This window comes from Orcinus orca, chromosome 1 (genome assembly GCF_937001465.1).
Source record: "Orcinus orca chromosome 1, mOrcOrc1.1, whole genome shotgun sequence".
NCBI lineage: Eukaryota > Metazoa > Chordata > Mammalia > Artiodactyla > Delphinidae > Orcinus > Orcinus orca.
This window is the reverse complement of record NC_064559.1, coordinates 194157969-194173253: the sequence shown is the minus strand read 5'-3', so window position 1 is coordinate 194173253 and position 15285 is coordinate 194157969. Positions and strand designations below refer to the sequence as shown.

The window sequence follows — 15285 nt, the reverse complement described above, 5'->3', positions numbered from 1 at the left end:
TTTTCCCATACACATAGATAAGCGTTCAGAGCCAGATATAGTGTGACGTAGACAAATAAAGAAAATATTATATCTTGTATCCAGGTGTTATGCACTTGGGAAATAATTCACGTTTTCATTTTATTTAGATCTCCTTTTTCCCCTACCCTCATAATCATAGGCATGATGACTGACTCTTCATATTGAGAAGGAAAACCTGGTCTGGATCTGAAAATATTATGTCTGCTCATTAGGACATCCTCTAGTTCTGTTGACTGATGCTGAGTTGAAAGACAGGGTCTGTGAAGGAGCAGCCAGCATCTGTCCTTCCATTTCACCTCCTGTTTGACCACAACTCTGACATCAGCCCTCTTTAGGAATGCAATGCTCGATTCACTGGGAAATCCTGAAAGAGCTGGAGACACGAGAGGGAAGGAAACAAGGGCTGCTGATAATAAGCTAGTGTCTCAAAGCCTACAGATCTACATGGAATAAGTTCTCAGACCTGGGATCTTGAGGCTGAGGGGGAAGAAGCACAGGAGTGCCCCGAGGGAGGCATAAAGAAGCAAGGACCACAAAGAACTCTCCTTGGTGGCTGAAGTGGTCACAAGAGTGGCCCAACTGTTTAGCTGGAGCCAAAAAGACTAACAAAAACTCAGAGAATGCAAATAATTAAATGCTCGTTGCTATAGGAATTGCTGGTACTTAACTTACCTAAAAAGGTCCCAAGACATCACTCCTATTTGAAATGAGCGCACAGGCCCACAGAGAGGTAAGCACATCCCTAGTTAGCAGCAACATCAGGATGGAAATGGGTGAGTGTTGACTTCTCTCTGGTGTGATTATGCAACGTGACTGCTGTTTCTGGTTAACTGAATGTTCCAATTACTTGTACGTGTTCACTGATATCAGAAAAATGTCAAGCTTGTTGGCAGAGTATGGAGCGTACAGAAGGTGTCGTGGGTGGTGGAGTGGAAAGAGGATGAGCTTTGGAGTCAGACGTGGCTTTGAATCCTCATCTCAGCCACTTTCTAGCTCCGGCTAGGAACCCTGGGGTAGTTTACTTAGTCCCCCTGAGCCTCGACTTTCCCATCCAAAGATAAGGATGAAACATTTATCCCTGATAGGATTTCATAAGGATTAAATGTTAATATATGTAAAGTATCTTGCACATATGTGGTCAATAGTGTATTAATGTTATTATTCTCATTTCTTGTCCATGATTAAAAGTTAATCAATAAGAGAGTACTTAACTCAGTACCAGATATTAATGTAGTTTCATCTCTGCTGGTAGGAACCCAAGGTCAGGAAACAACGGGTATTAAGAAAATAAAAGGTGAAAACTTAAATATTGTCCAAATTGAAGAGCATAATCAAGGCTGCTGTGTTTGGATGTTCAGGTTGTTTACCACTCAACACAGGGGTACAGTTCACACAAACCCAAGGTAGATGGTGCCCTCTGGATTTGTTCAGTACAATCTGAACAGTCATATGGGTGGCTTTCAAGATAATAGATGATTAATAGTCTTCAATGAATAATTGGATGTTTTGTAAAAGGAGACCAGAAAGCAATTAAAGATGTCTTTGGATTTGATGGTTGCAAGGGCCCTTGGGGATTATCTAGCTCAAATTCCTAATTTTTCAGATGAGGAAACTGAGCTCCAGAGAGGGAAAGGGATATGCCTCATGCAGGGCAGAACTGGGGCAAGAACCACGTCTTTGGTTCTTTGCTGATTGCCGTTCATGTTGATGAACAACTTTCTTTGTTGGTAGGAGTTAGTATTCTGAACTACATCTTTTTTAAAAATGTATTTATTTTTGGCTGTGTTGGGTCTTCGTTGCTGCGCACAGGCTTTCTCTAGTTGCGGCGAGCGGGGGCTACTGTTCATTGAGGTGCACGGGCTTCTCATTGCGGTGGCTTCTCTTGTTGTGGAGCACGGGCTCTAGGCGTGGGGGCTTTGGTAGTTTTGGCACACGGGCTCAGTAGTTGTGGCTCGCGGGCTCTAGAGCATAGGCTCAGTAGATGTGGTGCATGGGCTTAGTTGCTCCACAGCATGTGGGATCTTCCCAGACCGGGGCTTGAACCCGTGCCTCCTGCATTGGCAGGTGGATTCTTAACCCCTGCGCCACCAGGGAAGCCCTGAACCACATCTTAAACTTCCATAGAGAAGGAGGATTTATAGCTGCTTTGCTTCTTTTAATCTTTGTCAGGAGCAGACTCAGGATAGCTAAGCAGAAATTTGTTTAGCTCTGAGTCTTTGCAAGTTTTCTCAGGTCACAGGATTCCTGTTGAGCAACACCCTTGAAAACATTTTGTTTGCTTCTGCTTTGACTTGATATTAGCTGGCAAGCTGTGTGGTTTAGTAATACGCTCAACCAGGTTGCTAGCTTGGTAGTAATCTGAGAACAATGTCTCTGGAGGCCCGCTGAGCTCCTCTGAAGGTTGCTATGGAGAATTGATGAACTGCTCCAAATTATAATTCAGAATTAAACAGGCAGAGCCTTAGTGGGGCCTATGGGAGACAGCAGGAAGCTGATATCGGGCAGTAAGTGCCTTGGGCTTCCAATTAATAGTCGGCTATGTATTGCCAATTCATTTTCCCTATCCTCCACCGCCAGAAATCAGCCAGTAAATGGATAGGTTGGAGGCAATATGCCACTAGGTGCCATGGGGTTGCCAGGAAGGCTAGTTGGTCTCTATCAGTGGCATAGACTTGAGGAATTCAGAGAGTGGAAGAGTGCTGAGGGCTGACGCCTTTGGGAGGGGACTGTGTGGAGGAATTGAACCTGAGCCATGCTGTGATCATTGGGTAGGTTTGGAGCAGAGGAGGTAGAAAAGATGAGAAGGGGAATGCATTTTAGGTGGGAGAAATGACAAGCTCAAAGGCTTAGAGGGAGAAATATACCAGATGTGTTTGGGAAACGAAATATGGATCAATCTAGTTGGAATAGTGAGAAGTTACGAAAGGAAGCTTGGTCTAGCTTGGTAGGTTCTTAACCTCCAAGCTGTGGGGTTTTGACTTTACTCTGAAGGTAATGGAGAGCTATGAAAGGTTTCTAAGATGTAGGCAGCATTGGTAAGTAACTTCAATTTAGTCTTTGAGTCTTTGACCTAAATATAGGTAGAAGAATAAGAAGGGATGCTGAATGACCAAAAGGGTAGATTATGCTGGTCATTTGCCTATTGCTCTCGGCCCTTATCTGCCTTTCTGTGCTCTGTTATGTATCAGAGAGAGACAAATGATACTTTCCAGACTCCCGAGCTAGCCTGTTTCTGTTTAGGTTTTGTCAACGAAAGGCACTGGAAGATGAAAGGAAGAGAGAATTGCCTCCCTTTCTGACTCTGGTTTCTTGTGGTGTCTTTGGCATCAGTGACAGCAGTACCACTGAGCAGTACGGCGTTGGTGGTGGTGACAGCATTGGCTCTAGTGACAATGGCAGCAGTGGATCTGGGTGGTGCCTGTGGACACAGGAGCAACAACCTGTAAGTGCAGGCTCCCGGGCTCCTGCTCAGATAACTGGGCTCCAACAACCAACAGGAACCTTAGGGATACTGTGCCCCGGGCTTCAGGTAACATTTTTGCACTTCTAGCCCAGAGTGGTGATGGTTTCCTGAAGTTAATAATCTTTGAGTAATAATCTTTGAGTAATAATCTTTGAGTAAATTTCCTGAAGTTAATAATCTTTGAGTAATCGCCCCTCTCCTCTTCTGCTCCTCCATCTTTTCTAATACTCTTGTAGCCAGTTCCTTTATTAAATTCTTCTGTCTGAAATACCTAGAACTGGGTTGCTTTGCTTTGATTGGATCCTGATTCATACAGTACCTAGTATACTTTCTTCACTTGGTTTCTACGGCACCACACAGGGTTCCCCGCCCCATCCTAGTAGACACTTTCAATCTCCCTTGATGGCTGATTCTCCCTGTTCAACTTGACTCTTCATATTGGAGTGCCCTAGGGCACGAGAATGGTTAATGACTTTCACGTGAATAGTTAATTTTCCAGTGATCTAAAGCCTTAACCTTATCTGAATACAGCTCCATCACCCAGGAGCGCGGGAATACTTTCTTTTTATTGATGGGGAAATTTAAGATTTCTTGCCCTAGGGACTATTTTATTCATACCATCTTGAGAGGTGATGCCACATGTTGCTTCTACCTCTGAAGCTGAGGCTAATCCCAGATTATTATAGCTGAAGAGGAGTCAAAAAGGATTTGCTCACTCAGTAAAAAATAGGATTGTCCCCAGTAAAAAACCCACAGTCCCAGCACTGGTCATCTCCTTTGCAGGTTCAGAAACTACTTTTTTGTTGAGCCCACCCTGAAATCTATCAAATTCGACAATATAGAGTATCCCAGTAAAATGCTTACACTTTTCAGATGTTAGCAATATAAAACGTAAACCACCATTTAAAATAATGAATTACTGCTGATGGGCATTAGTGGTTTTAAGATAACTAAAGTATCTCAGCAATATTGAATGTTACAATCTATAAACATGGTGTACAGCTCTCTGTTTAATTAGGCCTTCTTTAATTTGTCTTGGCAATGTTCCGTCAGAATTTTCAGTTTTATGGTCTTGCATGTGTTTTGTTAAAATTATGAAAATGAATTCTACAATCTTATATCTAACTTCTTTTTCTTAATATTACTTTCAAACACTCTATCATGTCCTTTAAGGGTTTTATTAACATTTGTGGGGCTTCCCTGGCGGTCCAGTGGTTAAGACTCCACGCTTCCGCTGCAGGTGGCAATAGTTTGATCCCCAGTGGGGGAGCTAAGATCCTGCATGCTGCGTGGTGCAGCCAAAAAGAAAAAAAAGTAATGGCTGCATAATCCAGGTGGCAACTTTTAAACCACTAACATGACTGGTTTTGCTTAATACCTTTCCTTAGTGATCATTTCTGCACCATGTTTCATTTTATTTTTTAGTTTTTTTAGTTTTTGTTGTTGTCGTCTTACTGCACCAAGTTTTATAACATCAGTTTTATTGTATTAAGCAGGTCCAGTGCTGCACTGAGCCCCTTGAGGAATACAGCCTAGAGTAATTGCAGGCTCAGTTCCAAAGCCAACACTTCAAATAAAGAGATGTTTTAGTGCAAATGTCAGTTTACCTTGAATATCTTCCTAATCATGTAAGCAAGATTTTCTTGCCAACATTAGAAGTATTAGTCCATGATCTCTTAGCTACTTCATTGTGGTTAAAAAATCTTCTACATTTTGACCACATCAAACTTAAAAACTTTTGTGCATGAAAGGACACAATCAACAGAGAGAAAAGGCAACCTATGGAATGGGAGAAATTATTTGCAAATCATATGTCTGATAAGGGGTTAATATCTAGAATAAATAAAGAATTCCTAAAACAAACCAAAAAAACCCCCAAATACCCCAACCAAAAAATAGACAAAAGACTTGAATAAACGTTTCTCCAAAGATGAATACAAGTGGCCAACAAGCATGTGAAAAGATGCTCAACATCACTAATCATCAGAGAAACGTAAATCAAAACCACAATGACATATCACCTCACACCCATTAGAAAGGCTATAAAAAAAAAATAAGAAGGGTTGGTGAGGATGTGGTAAAATTGGAACCCTTGTGTACTGTTGTCAAGATTGTGCAATGGTGCGACCACTATGGAAAACAGTATGGAAGATCCTCAAAGAACTAAGAATAATACTACCATGTGATCCAGCAATTCTATTTCTGAATATATATCCTAGAGAATTGAAAGGAGGGTCTCAAAGAGTTATTTGTTCAACCACATATAGAGTAGCATTATTCACAACTGCCAAGAGGTAGGAGCAACCCAAATGTCTATCAACAGATGAATAAACAAAATATAGTATATGCATACAATGGAATATTATTTAGCCTTAAAAAGAAAAGAAATCCTGTCACACGCTACAACATGGATGAAACTTGAGAATGTTATGCTGCACAAAATAAGCCAATCACAAAAAGGTAAATACTGTATGATTCCACTTACATGAGATATGTAAAGTAGTCCAATTCATAGAGACAGAAAGTGGAATGGTGGGTACCAGGGGCAGGTGAGCGGGGGGAAAAGGGGGGTTGTTTAATGAGTATAGAGCTTCAGATTTACAAGCTGAAAAACTTCTGGAGATCTGTTTCACAACAATGTGAATATACTTAATACGACTGAACCGTACACTTAAAAATGGTTAAGATGGAAAATCTTATGTTAGGCTTTTTCACTACACACAAAAAAATAGTCTCCATTTTGCTATATTTCAAGGATTTTGCGGGGGAGCCCTACTGATTCAATCTTTACTCAAATCTAATCTTGAACTTAAATGTCTCTATAATACTCCGTATTACTAGATGGCTGTGCTGAATTCCATCACAAAGCGTATAAACCCACCATCATTCAATCAACAAGCATTTAGCGAGCCTCTTTCTGGTACGTGAGGTGGGCATCTGTTACATTCTGGAGTTACAGAGCTGAGTAAACGGTTTTTGCCCAGGAACTTTCAGGCTTACCCTGTTGTGCTGTCTGATTCTGTTTGAAGCAAATCAGTACAGGCCATCCCTGACACATTCCTGGAGACCTGAATCATGTCCACTCCCTCTGCTGTGATCAACTGCTGATAGAGTCCTGGGGACTAAATAGAACTCTCATGGGTCAGTGAGATGAGAGTGAGATGAGACTGTCTTCAAAACCCAACCAACTTAGGACAAGACTGACTTCTTCCAGAATGCTCTGAATTTCTCCTGCCCATCAGAAGACTGGTAAGGATGATTCTTTGCAAATATGTGGCCAGCTGAACCTGACCTTCCCCACAGCCCTCTGATCCTTGGTTTAATGCTCGAAATATAAGCCTCCCCATTATAGATCTTCTTTCACACCCTCGTCTGCATTCTGCTCTGTGTTGCCTCTTCCTACTGCTTTGCTCCCCTAAAGCCTCCCACTGCACCCCCTGGAGCCTCATCCTATGCTAAGCAAACCCTACCAAGGAGTGTGAGCTCTTCATGGAAATTTCCCTCTACCTCTTGGCTAATAGAAACCCAGAGCTCCTCCGAGAGATTTCTCTGCAGCTCTCTCAAAAGGATGCTATGCATTGCCCACATCTCGAACACCTGGGGTCAGAAGGTAGGTTAGCAGCCCTCCTTCCTTCCCAGGGCTACTTCTGAACTATTTCTAGTATGAAGGTCCTTGGTCCTACAACTACCGTATAACCTGAGAGCAGGGCAGTACACCCATCTCTGCCCTGCTCTCTCCCCACTTCCTTCATCTCCTCTCAGTCACTGCAAATTTTGGAGGTGTTATCATTAAGAATGTGGGCTTTGGGGCTTTCCTGGTGGCACAGTGGTTGAGAGTCCGCCTGCCGATGCAGGGGACACGGGTTCGTGCCCCGGTCCGGGAAGATCCCACATGCCGCGGAGCAGCTGGGCCCGTGAGCCATGGCCGCTGGGCCTGCGCGTCCAGAGCCTGTGCTCCGCAACGGGAGAGGCCACAGCAGTGAGAGACCCGCGTACCGCAAAAAAAAAAAAAAAGTGAACAGAAGAAAATAATTATAAATTGATATATGTTCTATGAAGTTTGAGACAGAATGAAGGAGAACCATGATGGGAAGGGGGTTAGGGAATGAGGTGCCATTTAAGCTAAGACCTGAAGGAAGAGAAGGAGGAGGAAATGAGATAAAGCAGGTGGAAGCACTCAGTATGTGTCAGTGATGAGTATTACCGTTAGCATTGCTCTAGTCAGCGCCTGGCTCTGAGGCTTCCTGTGAGTTTTCGGTGTCCATGTACATGACCCGTTCCACACCCATCCTGCTAGTTCTCTTTTCTTTTCCCCACTTCCTAGAACTTTATTAAAGAAAAAGCAATGATGGTAAATCTCTAGACCATCATCCATTTTCTGGGGTTTCTCCTTTGAAAATGTGACATTTGATTTCCAAACATACGCCAGAGCGTACATGGTTCTCAATTGTACTAAGCAGGTGAGAAGGTGAAATCCTACAAGGTTCGTCCTCCAACTTTCCCCAGCCTGTGGTCTGTCTTTGGATCAGCAAGAATCGCCCGAACAGCCACTCTGGCTGCATTCACTTTTGTCTGCAGCTCTCTGAGCTCTTCTATATGCAACAGAATTTGAGCAGCTTCATGGAGAACTGCATTTCCTGTGTCCAAGCCAAGAATATGCTTGTCTAAAGCAACAGGCAAGCCTTCTTTTGTTCGATTTCCTCCAGCAACTACATCCTGTTCAGGAGGTCCTGGACCATAATGAGAATTGCCTTTTTTTACCTCGTTACCTTGTTACCAGGTAATCACTGTGACGCTGTACCCAAAGGAGGTTAGCAAAGCCTTTACCCCAGCCTTCCTAGCAGGATTATTTACATCCAAACTGATCAATGGCTCTGCATTTTTAGTTGCACTGTCTGCATGTTTTGCACCATCAGGTCCCAAGTCTTTGTATTTTTCAGCATTACCTCCATAGTCAACAGCTAAATCAAGAAGCCAGCCAATTGCTACTTGGCGATCTTGAAAAACCAGTTCATGGCGCTGAGATACCTTTCAAAGAACTTGGGTCAGTCACTGCTGTGAACGTTTCTTAAATTATTTCTGTCTTTAATCTCATAGTGTCTGGTTTTCTGGTTTTCGAGCCAAACAATTGTTTCTAAATTCTGTTTCATCTTTGCACTGTAGTTGGCAGGATTGCGGTGGTCCCAGCTTCTGGCTGTGGTCCCAGCTTCTGGCTGTGGTCCCCCAGGCTTCAGCCAGGAGAGGAGAGGGGAAGAGGAGTGGGTGACTCAGGCACCAGCAACGTGGTGAGAGCAGCCTGTTGGTTCTTTGACCTCCTCAACTCCAGTGACCTTCCCCTCTGTTCCACCTTAGGTACCCACCGTAATGGCCACGGCCTGGACCTTGCATCATTGTTTCTTAAATCTGGGACCACACTCTCTCAACCTTTCACATTTTTTTAACCCAGTTGCTCCCACAATACCTGTTCTTCAAATTTGTTAAAACTGCCAAGCCCCTGGCCTCTCCGTTGTCTCCCTTTCTATTCAGTTCTAAGGTTCTAAGTTCCTCTCCTGCTCAGGAAAGACCGAATGCCTTTACCATGTCTTTGCCAATCACTCCTCTTTTGCCCCACCGTCCTGTTATACCTGGATGCTGTTGGTGTTTGTGCCATAACAAGGTCCTGGTCTCTCTCTCAGCTGGGACTTCACTGTTGCCTGGCAATCTTTCTGTACCTTCCTGATCAGCTTTCTCTTTCATACTTAATTTTTTATTTACTTATTTTTAACATCTTTATTGGAGTATAATTGCTTTACAAGGGTGTGTTAGTTTCTGCTTTATAACAAAGGGAATCAGCTATACATGTACATATATCCCCATATCTCCTCCCTCTTGCGTCTCCCTCCCACCATCCTATCCCACCCTCCCTATCCCACCCCTCTAGGTGGTCACTAAGCACCGAGCTGATCTCCCTGTGCTATACGGCTGCTTCCCAAAAATATGGAACACTTCACGAATCTGCTTCCCAAAAATATGGAACGCTTCATGAATTTGAGTGTCATCCTTGCGCAGGGGCCATGCTAATCTTCTCTGTATCGTTCCAATTTTAGTATATGTGCTGCTGAAGCGAGCACCTCTTTCATACTTTAAACCTTCTTCATTCTCCTCAAATGTCTTCCCTATAGAATAGAAGGGGATATAGAACTTTTCATGTGTTACTCTCTTGTTGTCCTGCCAACCCACAGCTGTATAGCAGAGGCTGCCCGAGCTCTGCCCCTGTCCCCTTGGATTCCTTCGCTGTCTGGGGGCACACCAGCACCCCCATGTGCCTTCACTCCCCACAGCCAGCACCTGTGTCTCTTGTCTGAAGACTGCCCTCAGGCTGCCTGAATCGGGAGTATAAATACCCCCGCAAACCTGCCCGATGACTGGGATGACTGAGCTGTGAGAGCTCCCCGGGGGGATGCACCCAAGTCTGGGTGCTCTTCATGGCACTTTGCTGTCATGGCATTCGTGCTCGGCCCCCTTCCCTTCCTGCTTGCTTTTCCCGCTCCCCTTCAGGTCATTCCTGAGAATGCTTCCTAAAATAGGTCATTGCCCAGGAATCCTCATCTCACCTGCATCTGGCTTTTCCTCTTCTCATGGAGGAAGAGATGCCTTCCCTTTAATATGTCCCCAGGTATTAGCCCTCGCTCCCCTTCCTTGCCCTTCTGAGGTAGGAGGTAGATGGGCTCCTGGGCTGGAGAGCTCGTGTTTGTCAAGTGAACTAAAACTGAAGCTTTGTTTTCCCCCAGACACTCCAAGGACAAAGCTAGCGGCAGAAGCTGAGCTCTGCTGGAGTAAAGAAGGAAGATGACCACTGCTGAGGTCAGGGAAACTTCCCCGACTGCAGAGGAGCAGAAAGACTCCTTGGGGGTCAAAAAGGAGGGGGCGCCACCCCATAATAAGGGTGGACATACCGTCACAGGCCTCTGCTGTGGGATCCGTCTTGGCGAAAAGTTGAGCACACCTGCTGGGGAGGATCCTAGGCCCAGTCAGGTGTGAAAAAAGAAACAAGATAATTGGCCAAAGGTAAACAAAGACCCAGAAGGACTGCCCTGTACAAGTGATTTCAATCACCTCTTTACTGTGCTCCTCATTAGGAAGGATGCCCACACCCTTTCTCTCTGCATGTGTATTTCAGCCTTGCTTCAGTCAAACACTTTCTCTGTGTGCTCTCCCACTTGTTGTGCTGTGTCTCCAATAATAAACTTTGTACTCCTTTGTACAGTTTCTGCCTCCTTGAAACATTCTTGCTTTCAAACCCGGCAAGAGCCAGGGCCACTTTACTTCCAGCCTCTAGCCCCTGGTGGTCTACTGGTTAAGATTCCTGGTTTTCATCCAGGCTACCCAGGTTCAATTCCTGGGCAGGGAACTAATATCTCTCTTTGGGACCGCTCACTGCAGTCTGGAAGTTCTAGATCAGGGTGTGGTGGTGTTGGTTCCTTCTGAGGCCTGTGAGGACAAAACCTGTTCCCTCCGTCTCTCCTAGCTTCTAACGGTTTGCTGGCAATCTTTGATGTTCCTTGGCTTGCTGCCTTTATCTTTACATGGCATTCTCTCTGTGTCCGAATTTCCCCGTTTTAGAGGGACACCAGTCATGTTGGATTAGGGCCAATTCTCATGATCTCTTTTTACCTTGATTACCTCTGGAAAGACCTTATCTCCAAGTAAAGGCACATTCTGAGGTAATGGAGAGGAGGATATCAACATATAAATTTTGGTGAGACACAGTTCAAACCGTAATACCACCTCTATGCTCCCAAGCCCAGGTAGCTCTCCCAAACTACAGATACGCGTAGTCATCATCTACCAGATTGTTCCACTTGAATGCCCCACATAGCTATGTTTTCTGGATTCTCAGTACTTTTTGCTCTGTTTGGGGGAATTTCCAGCCTCATCAGTCCCTTTTCCTCAGAAAGGTGTTTCCCAGTCTCTTTTGTGGTCAGGCTTAGGCCTGTGAGCTATTCTCCACCAATGGGACTCGCCCATATGAAACTTTGATTCAGAATGGCACAATTTGAGGAAGGAGGCTTGGCGTGGAAACCATTTTCCTGGCAGTGGCAGAGGTGAATTGTTTTCAGGGATACAGCATTTTCAAGTTGAGCTGAGCTCTTGATGCACAAGTGATAGCATTACCAGTGTAGCGGTGGTTATAATCAAATGGAGCTTCTGGTCGAAATGCAGATGGCGGCATTAGCACATCATGGCGGCAACTGCAGTAGCAGAAGCAGCAGTTTCTTCATCAGGCCAGGTTTTTGGTTTTCAATCCTTTTCTTGGAAGCTTAATCTTGAGCCAGTTTCTTCAGTTTCACACAGATTCTGTGGGCTATTGAGATTGTTTTAAATACATTTATTTTCTCTGTAATCAGCCAGGATCAGCTTCTGTTGCTTACAATTAAGAACCCTGATGCATGTAGACTTTCGTATTTTAAGGTGGTTTCTGGAAGTCACAGGCCCTAATCTGTGGGATTGACTGAGTGGAGGAGAATGGTAGTTAATGAGGTCCCCACGGCTGCAGCCTGGAAAGCTGGTGAGCTTTGTTATGCAGTGGCGTTCGATCAAACTGTTTTTTGCTACATGTTGGGACAGAGCCATGCCAATCAGGGCTAGAGGAAATGGTAGAAAACATTTAGAAGGTTGCTGTGTACTGATTTCCTGCCCCTTTTCCATTAAGGAGTATGTGCCAGTTCAAGGGAGTAGGTCTACCTGCAAAGAGGGCATCGGGCGTTTCCTCCCCCGCTCCAGCCCTCCCCCATGTTTCATTTTGGATTGTCTCAAGACAAAGACCTTTAAGTGAGAAGTAGGTTGGCAGAATACAGAGGTAAAAAATCAAGTCTTCAGACTTAAGTCTGTAGGGGAGGCAGAATTGTATCTCTATTCTCGCAGGGTCTCTGGCTGGGCCTGAGAATTAAATTGACTAAGATGAATAGGAGAAAAGCACATGGATTTTTGTGTGGACATTTCCCATAGGAAAATGAAGACCCCCCCTTGACCTCCGCCCCCTTGACCCCCCCATCTAAGTTTATAAACTTAGTTGAACAAAGAGGAACAACTGTGGAAAAGTAAAACATATGGGGAGACCAAGGTAGGATGAGTTGTTTTAAAAAGGTCTGTTTGTATAGATTTCTCCGGCTTCCACCCCCCATCTCTGGTGGTAGGAATGTGTCTTTCCTCCTGGCATCTTGCACTAGGAAGTTATTTATCTCCTGCTTTCAGGAAGAAAAGTGCAATGGGTAGGGGGTGGGCACAGGTGGTCAGAGTGTCCTTCCTGTACCTGCTGCTTTTCCAATGTCTTTAGCTCAAAATAATCCTTATGGCAAAGTAGCATATTTGGGGTTGGCATATTCTGCCAATTTTCAGCTCTGGAAAAGAGCTGGGCAAGATCTTTTGATGAGGGTTATTCATAGAACTGAAACAAATAGAGGAAGCCTGCTAAGATCTTGAAGGTTTGGATTATCAAAGAATCCCCCAGGCTGTTCAGTACAGCCTGTGAAACCCCCAAGGCATTGATGGGACCTGATCTATGTGAGCAGCAGTGTCTGCTGAAGCTTGACAGCCTCCAGGAAGGGTATTCTTCCCAGTGCCCGAATCAGGTGCAGTCACAGGGATAGGGATAGAGTAGGATAAATAAATGTATTTTAACAAAAAATTCCACTTAGGGGACTAAAGACAGAGAGGGAAATTTAAGGGAGTTTGGGAGACTGTTGTAGGCTAATTACCACTCAAGAAAAGAATCCAGTAACCTAGTAACAATCTATGCTACCTCGAAGGAAGACCAGGCACACTCAAGCCACAAACCTGAAACACAGGACAATAGATATGGGGTCTGAATCTTGTTACCTGAAGTCAGGAAGTTAATGGTCCTTGAAGAGTAGCATTTCTGCCTGTAGCCAACATAGGAATAGAGGTGAAAGGGGAAAAAAACTAAGTGAAAGGAGACATTATACTGAAACCTGAGATGAATTACCAGATTTTAGTATATGTTACCACCCTTCCGCTAATATACATGTGATTTAAATGGCGCCATGGCAGTCCCGGTTAGAACATATAGGGTTTAAGGAGGAACTAATGACATAAGCCTTGATATCTACACCCAAATGAGGAAGAAGGTGGTCTTCTCCCCCTCCCCACTTTTCTTTTGCTTATAAAAATAAAGTCCTCTCAGTCCTCGGGGTAGAGCCTTCTCGCCTGCCCGCTTGTATCTCTCACAAGCGTCTCGTGCTAATAAACTTACTCTTTGCCTGCTGCTTTGCCTTCTGCTGAATTCTTTCTGCTCTGAGACAAAGAACCTGAGCTTCAGTAAGTCCAGACACCAGGTGAGTGGTTTCAAGTAAAAGACAGTGGGGGGACTTCCCTGGTGGCGCAGTGGTTAAGAATCCGCCTGCCAATTCAGGGGACACGGGTTCGAGCCCTGGTTCGGGAAGATCCCACGTGCCGTGGAGCAACTAAGCCCGTGTACCACAACTACTGAGCCCGCCCGACACAGCTACTGAAGCCCACACGCCTAGAGCCCGTGCTCTGCAACAAAGAGAAGCCACCGCAATGAGAAGCCCGCACACCGCAACAAAGAGTAGCTTCCACTCGCGCAACTAGAGAAAGCCGGTGCACGGCAACCAAGACCCAACGCAGCCAAAGATAAGTAAATAAATAAATGTATTAAAAAAAAAAAGACAGTGGGTTCAAGTTCCCTCCTAAGTCAGGGATCATGGGTTCAAGTCCCAATCTGAGTTTTGACTGGGTTCAAGCGCCATCTGAAAAGTGCTATCTGGTTTCCGTATGGAATAGCAAACAAGGAAAATCCTTCCAGAGGCCAGAACGAGGGCTGCTAAGGAGCTAACCAAGGAGTTCCACTGCCAGGACAGTGAATGCTCACTGTTCCTGCCCAGTGGGATTGTATGAGCACCATGGACCAGTGGCAGCTGGGTGCTTGCCATGCTCCCCTCTTCCCAAAGAGGTTTGAAAATGTGATCCATCAATCACTTGTATAAGTGATCACTTAAGTTATACCTATCTCTATTTATATCTATATCTACATCGGTAACTGTATTTATAACTCACTACTGTTGGGGAGAGAAACTAGTCTTTCAGCTTTCAGCTTATGGATCCTTGCTCAAGGGAAGCAACATCTTGACCCTAAGCCTCTAAAGGTCCTGGACTTCTCACTGGAGTCGGTGACGAGATGGAACTTTGCAGCTGTATTTCTTGGGGAGGGGTAAGTGCTTTTTATTTATGGGAAGAAGGATGTGTTTGAATGTTGGCTAGCCAAAGGGGTGGACTGTGGCAGAAACTGCTGGTTTTCTACCTCAAATCTACTCTCTCTTTATCTCTTTTTAACAGAGCCCTGATTTTGTTCAGGGTGGCAATGTGCCAGCTAAAAGTACTGTCTGCTTCAGTCTCCGTTGCAGGCAGAGGTGGCCAGATGACACACAGACTTAGGGTTTCTGGGATGTTTTTGCTTTTCTAACAGTTTCCTTGTGTTTTCACCTCCTTCGTCTTCTGCTTGTCTGGAATGTAGCTGCTGGAGTTGGAATAGCCTGTAGGTGACCAGGACACACAGGCAGGAGGGTGAAGCCCTACATGGTAATGTTGGCAACTGGAAAGACAGAAGGAGCATGGCTTCCTGATGGCAATGGGGTACAACTGTACCAGCTCTGGACTGTGTACCTCTGGTCTTGTTATATGGGAAAAGGAAACCCCCATAGCCTTGGGTTTTTGTTTTTTTTGCTGGGGAACACATTTTTAAATTGATACACATCCAAAATGAAACTCATCACTTTCTCCCT

General features: G+C 44.7%; 1 non-coding gene and 1 pseudogene across 1 annotated transcript; both read right to left on the bottom strand.

Moving 5' to 3' along the window:
• Positions 1-7674: 7674 nt before the first annotated feature.
• LOC101287038 (RNA transcription, translation and transport factor protein-like) lies at positions 7675-10083 on the bottom strand (annotated as a pseudogene).
• LOC117200217 (U6 spliceosomal RNA) lies at positions 9488-9594 on the bottom strand. The gene has a single exon (XR_004481698.1). It is a non-coding gene; the product is annotated as a U6 spliceosomal RNA (small nuclear RNA).
• Positions 10084-15285: the final 5202 nt, after the last annotated feature.